This window comes from Gavialis gangeticus, unplaced genomic scaffold (assembly GCF_001723915.1).
Source record: "Gavialis gangeticus isolate Ggan-Ray unplaced genomic scaffold, GavGan_comp1, whole genome shotgun sequence".
In the NCBI taxonomy this organism is placed as follows: domain Eukaryota; kingdom Metazoa; phylum Chordata; order Crocodylia; family Gavialidae; genus Gavialis; species Gavialis gangeticus.
Genome location: NW_017729015.1, coordinates 5,630,712 through 5,644,797, shown reverse-complemented (window position 1 = coordinate 5,644,797; position 14,086 = coordinate 5,630,712). Strand labels below are relative to the sequence as shown.

Genomic DNA, 14,086 nt, shown 5'->3' with positions numbered 1-14,086 from the left:
ATAAATCATTACATGTTAGCTGCCTGCTTTCACCTCCCTGGATGCCTTCTGGTGCATCAGGCAAGAGGCTCCCTGTTGCTTTTAGAAAAGGTGATCTGACAGCAGAGACGCTGTATCAGTTGGGCCTATTAGTAAATATTGTTTATTCAGAGCCTCCAAAGAGGATCTAGAAAGCAATTTTGACAACCTGAGCACCTGCCATCACAGGAGTGCAGCCACTTCTGGGGTGGGAAGCTGTAGCTGATTAAGCTGGGATTCTCCAAAAGACCTAAGTTAGGTACCAGAGCTAAATCCACACAGGAATTAAATAGCCATTGGGTTAAAAAGAGCAAAAAATTTACTCTGCAGCCTGTGGATGCACCTGGGATGTAGGCAACCTCAGTGCAAGTCTTTGCTGCACTTCTGGCCCAGTGGGTATTTCAGAAGACCCCCTGCTATGTGCTTTCCTATGGAAGCAAATGAAAGCCTTGCCAGGGGCTGGTCGGTGAACGATCTTGGATCCAGCGAGGTTCTTTGATGTTCCTGAAGATCTTTTATCAAGAGACAGAAGTTTTCTTCCCTTCAGTGATGTTTGTGAACGAACTCGTCCAATCCTGCTTCTCCCTGCTGCAAAGTAGCAATGAATAAAAACAGCTGGAACCTGCAAGTATTGCTCGGAGCAGGCATGCCTTTGCCATCCATAATCAGTGTTAAAACACGGCTGGCATCAAAGCAAGAAGAGAGATTGCCATGTCTCCTCCCTGAGTGCCTCAGTGCATGTGCTTATAACCTGAGATGCCAGACTGGTTCAAGACAGGAGCTCACCAAACCAGATAGCCTGGCTTACCTGGCCAGCTTCTGGCTCTGTGAGCACATCTAGGAGCAATCTCTGCCAGCATCTTGGCTTTTAAGACCACAGGCCAGCTGAGTCTGTGCCTACTTAATGGGCTGGGAACTGCCGGTCTTCTCAGCAGGCATTGGCATGGTGTCACCTGTCAAAGCAACCATAAAAACTCTGTGGTGTCTGCTAAGGACCTAGTGATCCATGCCTTATTTACTGGCGTGTGATTTCAAAGTGAGGACCCTGTCCCACTACCATAATAAATATTAGGGAATCCACTACCACAGGAATGTGTGCGGTATTGAATCCTCCACAGAACAGAAGAATCCATCTTCTGAGAAAGCAACAGCATCTGGTGCATCCTCACTGGCTGATTCTGGGACCCTGAGCAAGTCGTGTCCTCTCTGTGTGAGGTCCTCATCAGTGAAATCTGGACCCTGGCATTCAGGCTCAGGAAAATGCTTTGAAAAGTAAAATGCCTTTGTTTTTAAGTGATATTTATGTCATTGAACATGGAAAGATCTTGCTGTGCTAAAGATGCTCTTGAATATTTTATGCAAGGATGTGCGAGCCTCGCATCATCCAAGTGTAATTCCTGCCCCACCGCTGATAGGTGGCCCCCCAGTAAGGTCACCACGACTACACACCCACTGGAGAAGTGCTCAAACTGTTAATGAGCCAAGCAAACATTCAATTACTTGGAAATCCTATTTGTATTTATTTATTTTTCCAGAAACTGCCTCTTCACCATTACTTCTGTATGGGACCTTATGCCCTTTATAAACCCAGCTGCAAACTGAATTCATTTCAGAATGCTAGCTCCCATCCTAGCGACAGAAATAACAATGAATTAACATAGAGCACCAAATCGAGGGCTAGGGCAACTGCCCCTGTCACTTTGCAAGGCTGCAGGGGCAAAACTGGGAAAATCACTTAGCTTAGCCTGCTAGAGGTATCAGCCTGGTATGTTGGTGCTAGATAGCAGGGGCTGTAAAAGCATTATGGGGCTTGATTCTGAGTTCTTCTGCCCTTCCTTTGTGCCTGTAGGAAGTGAGTGTAAAGCACTACAATTTTGATCTGGCAGTCTTTTCTATACATGCACAGGTAGTATGAAGGATGACCTATAGTATAGGCTAATGGTGAATACCTGATTGATCTCAGTGGGGACAGAATTGCCCACCAGTGTTAAAGGGGTTCAAAGGCCTCCTCTTTCAGTGCTTGACCAAACAGCCACAAAATAGGAAGTGCCAGCCTGGATCAGACATGGGGTTCATCTAGTCCAGTACCCTGCTTTTGACAGACACCAGTTTGAGCTGCATTAGAAGAAAGCTTCAGTAAACCTTGCAATAAGCAACTATGAACTAACCTGTTCACAGGGAAAATTGCTTCCTGACCCAGTTAGTAACTTAACTGCTTATGCCTGGACCCAGGATAGTTCATTCTTTTCCAAACCTTGTTAGTCTTTAACCCTTGCTATTGCAGCACTACACATTTTTGTTATCCAGGGAAATATATCTACTTTGTTTGAAGTCCTGCTAAACTCTGGGTCCTTGGGCTCCTCTGTGGCAGTGAGTTCAACAGCACATTGTGTATGACTATATTTCTTCACATTTGAAGGTGTCACTGGGCATCCCCTGTCTTTCCGTTACAAAAGCAGTTGTGGAAAGCAACACCCAATGCACCTTCTCTAAGCCATTCTTTATTTTCAATACCTCCACTGTGTGCCTTAGCCTCCTCTATAAGACAGAGTCCTAAACTACCTAAGTCTCCTTCCTACAGAAGGTTTGCCAGGTCCTGACTGTTAGGCCTTCCACTCAGGCTGGCACAGATATTCAGTGGTTTCTCATTAGCAGTGAAGAGCTTTGTCCAGTGTCTGAACTTTGCACTTCTGCAATATGCCTCTTTTCTTGAGAGAGGGGGACCACTTTCCAATGGACCTCGAGGCTTTTGACTTTCCTGGGGACTAAGTCAATTAAAGTCCCTTTGAAAATTGTACCTAAGTCACTGTATTTCAGGTGAGAGATGTTGGTTCTTGTTGGGATAGCAGCTAGGAGCTTCAGTCCTCTACCAGTAGCTTATCATGACAGGTGCTATACAAACACAGAACAAAAAGACATGGCACTAGGATGTTTTCAGAGTCATTCTGCATCCTATTCCTCCTATGGCCTTGCTTTGGTTAAAACCATGTTGCTTTCTCCTCTCTGAGAGGATCCAGAGCCTCAAAGGTAGACCTGGTCTTGGCATGGAACAGTCACATCACTGCTGATGGGAAAATCCCCAAGGAACTGGGGCAAGGATTAATTAGAGCCTGTTTCAAGGCTGAAGCTCAAACACCAGCACCGAACAACTGCAAGCAGTTATTCACTCAGCTTTTAACAGCAGCTGTCCAGGGGCTGCTGCCAAGCCTGTGGGTAGTCAACCCGCCAGCATAGTGGAGTTATTATCACTGTTGCATGTTTGTCCAGAGGAAAGTTGGAAACTACATGGGTGGCCCCAACAAATTGAAATGTCTTTATGCAGTGTACAGGGAGCACAACACATGGTGCTCACAGTCCTAGGGGGACTAAGCCCAGCTACTGTGGCTGGATTGTTTCAAAGCAGTGGATAACTATGAAAGCTGATGTGATGATACGGATAAAAAGATGTTGTGACTTTGAGCTTAATGCAGAGTTGTAGTAAAGACAGACACTGTGCCTGCCCCCCCTCCCCACCCCTCACATCTGGATCGGGGGGGCAGGGACTTGTCCTCTGCTGAAATGGCAGGCAGTGCTGCCAGAAGTCGAATGATACCATGATGTTCTCAACCAAAATGACAGTTCCTTCAGACGCAGCCCTTGGGCTCTGTGTTCTCCAAGAGACTGGCAGTAGCCCCATCCCAATTTCTAGCGCTCAAACTGTGGTAGACTCTGAAGTCAGACAAGTGGAAGTCTTGGTAAGAGACCATTGGGATATGTGTGACTGTCTTCATTGAAACCAGGCTAAATTTGCTACAGGCTAAACTTGTAATTTATCTGTGATTGCTTAGGAAGTGAAAGAGACATGGGCTCGGGCCTGGCATTCAAATCCTGTAGTCCTAGGTTGCATCCCATCACCCATACTTCATCTGTAAAGGCAAGAATGTTTTTGGGTTGCCCTTGCTCGGCAGACGGATGAAGAGAAGCTGTTGCTGTAGCCCACTGGAACACCAGCATTACCATCTCGTAGCCTGCAAAGCAAGCACCTAGCATGCTGCTGGGGCTAGATACAAAGGTGCAGACAGAAGTTACATTTGTTGCAGGATCAGCCTGTTGAAGGCACTCTACAGCCATGCCCTGACAGAAGTGCACAGCTGCAGAGCGCTTTAAAAGTGCACAACCACACGACAATCTGAATCGTCATTCAAACATGAAGGTTCAGGTAAAGGCACTACAAAGTGGAGTGCCTTCATTAATGTCTGTCAGAGAGTGCCTAATGGAGCTGTCGCACTTTTCATGGGGAGCTTGTGACCACTTCATGCATCCCTGGAAGTCCAGCCTATTTCACCTTGTTTGGGGACACAGTGCTTCCATGCACTTCAGTGGGCAGCACTTTGACACCTCCAAGGCTCGATCCTTAGCTACGCAGGAGGTGCACAGCTCTCCATCCATTCCAAAGCCAGTTCTAACTTGTGCTAAGGCTCCCCTGATGCTCCGAATATTACTTTCCTCCGACTGCATAAGGCACGTGTGCCTTAGCAGAGCTTTTTGTGTCCTGGCAGGTAGATATCTGTATGGGCAGCATAAGAATCCTGAGTCAGATCCTCTTCTCCCGCTTCAAACACTTGGCCAGGACAAATGAGACCTGCAGTCCAGGCCGGCCTCAGCCTCAAGAGATTTGTACCCGTACCCCTAAGTCCCAGCAGAGTGCCCTAACCTACATACAGTGGAGTGGATGTGACTGAAAGTGCCTCCCACACCCTTCTTTTGAACCTGAAAACAATTGGGTCCCCAATCCTGAATGTGCCTACTCCACTCTCGTGGTAAGCTGGGTGTGTGGTGAGAGGGGTCAGGGAAAAGATTTGAGAATGGAGAGGATCTACCAGTGTCCCTCAAAGGGGTGTGGGCTGGTGATGGAGGGCTCAGGAGTATCTAGTATTGTACACGGAAGGGCTTTCTTTTCTGAAGGAAGTCAGAGACCTTGAGGTTTGTTCTTACCAATCTACAAGCTTTTTTTCCTCTCTCCAAAAACATGCACACACTCCTTCCTGGTAGGGATGCTGGGTCATGTCTTCCAAGAGGCCTCTCCCATATGAAGTAGTACTGTAATGAGTATTGTCACTCAAGGGCTTTCTCAATAGCTCAGTCAGGACAGCTATTCTAGCACCACAGGGAGGGCGCTTCAAGCAGGTGGGCACCATGGGAAGAACCCACTCTCTGTCCCGAGTGCTGTGCATGCAGTTTCCCCAGTGACTCTGTGATGTAAACTGCAGCCAACGATAAGCACAAGGGCTCACTCCCCTGTGCTAGGGCAGCATCAGCTATTTCCCCCACCACTATCTATTGTCTCCCATGGCCTCTGATCCTCACTGCCATGCATTTGCATTTTGGCAGACCTGTATTTTGCATCTTGGCTTTTATTCCGTCCAGGAGGACACAAAAAAACCAGCAGGCTCTCCCTATGCCTGAAGAAGGGTGTTTGTGCTGAAAGCTTGCAAAGAACAATTTTTCCAACGATTTAGTTGGTCGAATAAAAGATATCACATTTACCCAAAGACCCTTGGCTGAGCTGATGCTAAACAGCAGCTACGTTCTGCCCCAGAAGTGGCAGCATTTCAGCAAAGGGCGAAGTGCTTCTAAAATGTGTAAGCAATGCAAAACCCTAGAACTCTTGGTTCAGAAATGACACCTTTTATCCAGCTAAGACAATTGCAAAAAAAAGATCTTTTTTCTGCCAGCTTTCAGGCACACACCCCCTTGTTCAGGTTCAGGGAAAACGAAAGATGGTACAACCCCTGCTTAGCTCTCTTAATCTGCTCCTGAAAAGCCAAGCACGAAGCAAAACGAGCATTAAGCAAACCCGAAAGTATTCAACAACCCAAGATGGCGACCGCAATTGTTTTTAATGACCCAAGATGACGCGTGCGAGTGTTATAATGAAACTCACAGAGCGCTAAGTGAAATCAGGTTTCAATTTCAAGTGAGCGTTATAGCGAAATAGCGCGAAGTGGAACAGTTAAGCGGGGGGTACCAGTAAGTAAAATTTTCTGAGCCTGAGGAAGGGCATGTGTGCCTGAAAGTGTGTGTGTGTGTGTATATATACACACACACACACTCTCACACACAAAATGCTATCAATAAATGTATCATTAAGCAGGCCTCTTTTACACGGCGCTTGATAGAGCCAGTGGCCAGACCCAGGTGTTATGCTCTCCCGTCCGTGACAAGATGAACGAAGAAGTCTGATGTGCTGAGTGCAGAACATAATTGGGTTGCATTTGGCTAGGACGTGTAGAGGGGAGCTGCTGCTGGCTTTGCAAGGTGTCTGAGGAGTTGCTATGGAGACCATTAATTAAACACCGCCTCTTCCCGATCATATCTAGCTGAGGCAAACTGGAGACCAAGTGCTACAGTCTTGTTTAGCCCTCCTCGTATGTCTGAGCAACAGAAACCCAGGGACTAGAAAGAAGGAACAAAACACAAGCAAAGCTCCTGGTGATCCATGTTTAAATGACTTTATTTTTCTTCCTTTTATAAATGGGCACAGCACAGAAATAATTAAAAAAAATAGACAGTACCATTACAGTGCTAGATCCATTGGCAAAGATTATTTTTATAGTCTTTTTTTTTTTTTTTTAATTTTAAAGTTTTGGCCATTGAGTAAGAACAAAAACAATTAACAAACATTTTTATTTATTTATTTATTTATTTATTGGTTTTAACAGACACTATGAAGCAATTTAAGTACTAAACTCTAGAAGAGTTATGTACATAGAAAAAAAAAATCTGTTTAAGATATGTTTCCTATTAAAAATATTTACATGCATTTTCCCCCTCCCATAGTTGTTGGATAGTAAAACAGCCTAGAATTTCATCTACGGTCAAAGATTTTTCATTCTCCTCGTGGGGCTTTCAGTCAGCTCCAAAAAAAAAAGGAGAGCAGGGGCGATTTGTTTCCCCCCCAATTATTGAAATCTTCTGGAAAGGGGTATTTTTGGATGTATACCAATGTGTTTTTGCTTTATACAAGTTTGCTTCATGTTTATTTACAGAGTAACCAATGGGTGGCATCTTATCCTGGAGACAGAGTGGTGAACATTAGTGTGACATAAGTACTTTGCTTCATAAGTGATTTTAAAAAGCAGTTTTTACCAAACAGCATGGATATATATATTTTTATTCTTCATATTTGTCTGGTTTGATTGTCAACTGTATATTTATGACTTAGACCCTAGGGACCCAAATGAGAGGTGGTTTATGCTCGTAAAGTCACTGGTACCCCTGAGGCCTTTGGAAATGCGTTGAGCAAGATCTGGGAGCTGGATCTTAGAAATTCTGGGCAGCACACCAAACTCTTTTGTGACGACTGGTTCTAAATCCAAAAGTAAGGGGATAAAAAAGGTTATATTCCAGACTGAAAATTTCTCTGTAGCTGCTAAGAAATGTCCACTGAGCTGGAGGCACAAGATGCTTGGGGTTAGAAGGGAGCAAGTAGGAGGCTTCTGAAATCACTATGTAGGTTTAGCCAACAGGTCCTTCTCTGCTTCTACTTTGGCCAAACTGCATGGAAGAAAGGGTGAGTTGGCAAATAGGATATCCTTAGAAATAGCTCCAAATAGCCCAACATGGCCTCTGGGCATCTTGGTAGCAGAAGGCTTTCCAGGACAGCATCTGTGTCAAATTTTCTGTCATTAAGTTCATACAAAACTTAATGAAATTCATCAGTCTTTCCTTCAACAGACTCTGGATCAGGCCCTTTTTGAGAAAGGGTCAAGAAAGGGAAAAGGGGCCAAAGCCTCAACTGATGTCAGTGGATCTCAAGAGCTGAGGGTCTGGTCCAAAGTCTCAGCAGAATTTCAAAATTTCAGATGTGCAAAGTCAGCTAGTAAATTCATTTCTTCCCTCTTAGTTTATGTACAAGACTTGAATTACATCTGTGTGTGTGTGTGCGTGTGCGAATACACAGTAAGCCATGTATATACATATATACATATATATTAATTATATACACATATATATACATACACATATATATATATACACGCACGCACACCCATAATCTCTGTCCAGCTACCTTTTCACTCCAAACACTGCAACTGATTTTGATTTGTTCAGTAGAGCAGAGCAGCTGGCCAGGTGCCTAACAAGACTGAGTTATTCTAATAAATGTTTCAATGCTGGAAACTCAGTGTCACTGTAGTAGCTGCCAAAAGCCTTTCAGTGCCTGCAAGCCTGGAGCCCACTGTGGACTATGAACATTTATAATAATAAAAGAAGAAAAAAAACAAACCCTCTTTTCATTTTAACTAGCAACTTTGTTCCATTTAAAGAGCCTGTTTGGGTTGGAGCATCGCATGTTGTGCTAGAGATCAGACAGCTCTGAATTATACATCATAAGTGCAAATGCTACAGGATTAAATGGAGCAAGGCAGGTAATAACTAACTACTGATGGGACCTTTGTCATTCCAACAGAGAAACTGAGTATGGAACTGCACATGTATAAGGAAACTCTGCATCTTGTACACAGCTACATAATGTGATCTGGATAAAATTCAGCTTTTATTTACTCCTGTTTAACCCTGGAGTAACTCCATTGACTTTGCGACAGAGACACAAGGATATCAACTGACATGCACCTAAACCACTGAGGCCTCATCTACAGCAAGAAATGTTGCAACCTGTTTTGCAGCCACGGTTCAGCTCTGCTGGCAACACCCGAAGCAGTCGTGTTGACAGGGTTCTGATGTTTATGACAGGCTTTCTTGACAGCTGAGCCTTGTTTCCATTAGCACTTCCACAGTCGCAGCTGCACGGCTGCTAGAAAATGGGTCCAAACTTGGCACCCGGAATGCTGCCAGTGCAATGGATGTGGGGAAAATTTTTGTCAATGTTTCAAAATTAAAGAGACTGCACCACATGAGTTATTAGATCAGACCATCAGGAGATGCGTGGCTGGGCTGGGATTGAGCACTCTATTCATAATACTTTGTGTACAGCATATTTCACACCCATAGATCTCAAAGTGCTTTGCAAAGGGAAGTCAGAATTGCTATCCCATCTACAGGCAGGGAACCAGAAGTAGAGAGAGAAGCGACTTGGAGATAGTCAAACAACAAGGTCAGCAACAGAGACAGGAAATGAAACAAATGCCCTTCCAATGCGTGACACTCTGAGGTGTGTAATTCAATTTAGGCACCTAAGTGCAGTTCTAGTCCATCCTGCTCATGTCCTAAAAAATCCATGAATGCTTCTACTTTGTACCACTGTCATCTGACCCTTAAGACTGTCCTCTCATTGCTTTTCTGCGACTCAAAGACCCACCCTACTATTTGCAGTAACTTTTTTTTCAGGACTCAAGGAGGGTAGGATAGAATCGCATCTAGGTGCCTGCAATCATCTACACACCTAAGAGGTGGCATGAAATGTGACCTGTGTCTTCACTGACACAAGTGTAAAGTGAGTGCAAAATACTCCAGTTCAGAATGGTACTAGTGCACCCAATGACTTAAAGTGCAGGGCACTGGAGAATCGGGCCCCAGGACTCCTGACTCCCATCCCAGCACCTTTACCTTAGGCCCACGGAGGTGAGTGTTATAATACATTCCACGTTCTAACAAGGGACATTTTAAAAACTTAATTTACTTTTCTCCTCATCTGTCACCTGTTTTCTTATTATGCCACCCCAGACTAGACTGGTTAAATTCATTTCCTGGTCCTTCTCTGCTTGCTTGGTGTCTATGAGTCATTGCTGGAGAATTTACTGAAAAATAACGGATTTTCTTAAAAAATAAACAGTCTGATTCCTATCACGCTTTGTAAATTAATTTTTAATCAACTCTAATTTGGAGCCTACACCATTACCCACATCTCTTTGGATGCGTCTATATGTTTATTAATGCGCTGTAATTATGGTGCATTAAGTTTAGAACCTGTAATGATAGGTATTAACTTAATGCACTATAATCAGCACTACTGCACATTAGCACAGATGAACATTTTTTGTGGCACTACTGCATATTAGACTAAATCTACTGTGCATTAGCACGGGCTTTGCCCCCCATGCTAATGTGCAGTAGAATTAGTCTTCTGCGCATTAAACATCTCATGTAGACATTCCCTTTGACGCCAGAATTTCTAATATACAGAAGCAAAGCCTGAGTAGAAAAGAGAGCCCTTCCAAGAACCCAACTTGCTGGGATTCTGGCACGTGGTTTCATTTTCCCAGGGCTCAAATCATTTCTAAACAGCACATCCAAGGCTCCTAGCAACACTTGTAGAAGTCTCCACTTTGACTTTGGATATCATGGTCATGCGCTCCTGATGCAGAAATAAAGCTTTTATGCAAGTGTTGCCTCTTGTACATGCAGTGATGTTGTAGAGCTAAATTATGGTTCTCAGAAGCCAGAGTCATACTGAGAAGGGGCAGTGAGGGGAAGAGAGGAGAGAGGGTTTGAATAAAACTAGGATGGGCATCATGTAGGTATCTAGTTAAATAGATATAGTAATGGAAAAGCCAGAATTTACTGAAACACAAAAATAAAGGGTGGGATGTAGAGACACTGGGTCAAATTTTCCTCTAGGTAAACAATTGGCACTACTGTTTCAGCTCCACTGAAGATGACAACATTGTAAAATGTCACTGTCTGATGACCTGGCTCATTTGCTCTTTAAGGCAGAGTGCATCTCTACAATGACTGCTTGCTCAGTGGCACAACTTACTATGCCTGCATGAAAGCCACACAATTCTTCCTCCACCCCCTTACCCTCCCCCCATATCAGCATCCAGCAGCTTCCAAGCTAGCCCACCAAAATGTATGTGCTCCCTTGCAGGTCTGTGAAAAAGAGTGGGAAGAGGGCATAAGTCAGTCTTGGCCTGGAGACCTTCTGTCTCCCTTCTTGCAGGTCTAGCATCCCGACAGCGAGGCAACTATAAGGTGCACTTCACAGTTGGGAGACTGACACCTAAAGAGGAACATGGAAATACACAGGAATTGATTGTGGCAGAAAGACATCCCGTAGTGGTGCCAAAGCCAACACTCCCCACTGCTTTCCAGACCTGTCCCAAAGGCTTTCCCCGTGGTTCCTCCAGACTCAACAATATGCAGAGACCCAGGCCTCCAAATGGACTTAGAGCACTTGAGGTGAGCTCTCTAGCAGGACTGCCTCCGCCATGAGGAAAGCAGAGCAGCCGACAGCTGGTGTTGCCTAGGTTCAGAGCACTCAGTCTGGATCCTTACCCCAGGCTGGAAGGGAGCATTGAACTAATGCTCCAAGTACAGCAGACCCTAAGTCCCCATGTATATCCAGCTCTAATACTAAAATCTCCCGTATTCAGTTATGTTTGGATGCTAAGCTGAGGATTGGTCAAGTCTAGAGACAGAGGTCATTTGCAACTCTCATCTGGATTTTGAATATTTCTGGAATGAAGTTGGTCTCACTGCTGCACCAACCCTGCTGCCTGTGGGCAAGGAAGCTTCTGGCCTCTTACCACCAAGAAAGCCTCTTCCAAAGCCAGACAGCAAAAAGGGACAGAACTCAGAAGAGTGGCTTTGGGTCAGAACATAATGACGGAAAAAGGTGATGCTCCTACTTCACAGATGTTGTTCTCTGTGTCAGACTCCCTTGAATTAAGTGATACAAAAGCTACCCAAAAAAGGATCACTGAAAAGGCACCATTACTGCTGCCAAGACACATTTTACAGCTCTACAGAAGTGTTACAGTCTAATTGGTCAGTGCAAAGTCAAAAGCTAGGCCAAATACCTGCACCAGTCGCCATGCATCAAAGGCCACCAAAACCCATGGGCGCTAGAGGAACGAAGCTCCACAGGTGGGAACAGATAAGAAAGGGTCAACAATTTTTCATTTTGAACAAGGGGCCAGTGCAGAGTAAGCAGCAATGAGTTGGATTCAGAGCATCCTGGGTGCAGTTCCACAATGGCGAAGACTTTCAAGGCAGGCTTCGTGGTAGACTTTGTATAACTGGTGGTGTCGTGACAGTCAGCAAGGACAAAACCAGAACTTCAGGTCACAAGCTGTGCTTGCAGGACCCGCTGCCAAACCAATTACCTGGAAGCTAGGATGGATCTGGAATCACCAACCACAGTGGAGGCTTCCCGGGTCATTGCTGTGATTCTGTTCTTGCCTATGAGCCCATGGGAGCTGCGGGTGCTCAGCACCTCACACTCAATCAGATGTGAAGAGGGCAGGGAATGGAAGCAGAGAGGATACCTAAAGGTGCCATCTAGCCATGTTGCTGCCCTCCTGTGCCCCTAACAAATGGGTAGATTTTCCTAATGAACTTCCTGCTTCATTACCAGATCCATGTCTGGACAAAGACATCTACTTTCTACCATCCTTGTAGCTCTCTCTGATCAAAGTTATACCACCCATCCCATTCAAAGGTCCAGAACCCAGTTTGTGTACTGAGCACAGGAGTTTGAAACGTGCCTGCAAGATTTCATTGTCCAGCTCCCACTGACTGTCAATAAGATTTGAGTCTCCAAGCCCCTTTCAAAACCTCACCTGCAATTCTAAACTCACTGAACTCAGTGGGAGTCTTTCTGGGCTTTGGATCAAATCTGGGAAGTATTCAATTACTGGCAACTCTGGGATCATTTGCTTCTACCAGTTAGGACAGAAGAATAGTCCAGTCCTTCAGCTCAAGGAAAAAAGAGATGGGGCACAAGACAAGGCATCATACACATCTTTTATCCAGCTGTTGATCTCTGTTGCTGTCCTGCATAGCTGCAGCTGATGGCAGGGCCTCCCTGTGAGTCATCTTTGTATTTTTAGTAATGAAAAGAAAGACATGCAACAAACCAAACTAAAATCTCCTTGAGATCACATCTATTTCCCAGTCCAAGTGAGACCAAGAAAGAGACTGGGAGTAACAGATACTGTACAATAAATTAAGCCATTGGTCAGCTCTAATTAGCTTCTTTTTTTCCTTCTAATTTTGTACTTCAAATTCTCTTAAGAGAGAAAGAAAGAACCCTTCCTCAGCCCGCTGTAAGGCTCAAATTTCAGATCATTGCTCACTTCCAAAGCTGTAAAAGATTTAAGTACCAGGATTACAATCTAACACCAGCTGAGAGGTCTAAGGTTAAGCTGGAATGAATAATAACAATAAAAAACTGTATTATAGAACTTCAGACTATTAAGGGGGGGAATAACACGGAGAAGATTAAGGAGGAAGCTAAGAAAAGCAAACTTTAAAAGATTGAGTAGAAGGTTTTAATATACACTTGAAACATTAGGGCCAGGTCCTTCAAAAGGGACAACAGAGACACTCAAGAATAGAAGTCTTGTTTTGAAACCCTCGAGCTTACGCCACTTCAGAGACCCTGACCCTCCATCCTATCTGTAGAACCAGATTTGCTCCAAGCTTCCTGGAAGCATCGGTCTTCCTGCTAATGAACCCCGCACACGGTTGTGCCTGGTGCTGCTCCAGTCTGGAGGAGGCCAGGGAAACTGGGAATTTGATAGGAAGAAAACACTTCCTGTGAGTTTCTCAGGCCCGAAGAGGTCAGGTAGTTCAGTGAAGCACTGACATTTTGGATGCACCTATCCAAACTGTGTGTACCTACCCGGTGATTATTCTGAGATTCACTCACTAGATGTATAGTTGAATGAACTGGTTTTGCATCCATGCACCATTTCCTGCTATTGAATGGAATCAGCCCTGCTTAGCTCACAAACACTTGTTTAGGATGGTTTAGACAGAGATGATCCTGCCTTAAGCAGGGGCTCCTGACTCTATGAACTGTAGGGTCATAGTCCATACACTGTAGACATGCAACAGGAGATTTTCCTTTGCTCGAGTGGTAAGGGCCTGTGCTACAAAACAGAAGAATTTCAGTCTTATCATCACAAAGCCCCATGTGAATATGGTGCACAGCATAATGAAAGGGCCTAGAAGCCCAGGGCTTTATTGTTAGATGTAGCTAAATAGCTCTGTATTTCTGAATGGCCTTGCCTTTCTTTTATCTGGTCTTGCTATGTAATCAGCCCACCCAGAAGCTTCTGGGCCTCCAAATTTATAACTGCAAAGAGGCTATTTTCCTTAAAGAAAACCAGCCCATAGCTTGCAG

The 14,086-nt window shown here is 44.6% G+C and overlaps 1 long non-coding RNA gene across 1 annotated transcript; it reads right to left on the bottom strand.

The window, feature by feature from the left end:
• Positions 1-825: 825 nt before the first annotated feature.
• Positions 826-13,271, bottom strand: LOC109293981. Its single transcript, XR_002096442.1, has 3 exons — positions 9,164-13,271; positions 4,806-4,811; positions 826-841 (listed from the first exon to the last, which is right to left on the bottom strand). It is a non-coding gene; the product is annotated as an uncharacterized LOC109293981 (long non-coding RNA).
• Positions 13,272-14,086: the final 815 nt, after the last annotated feature.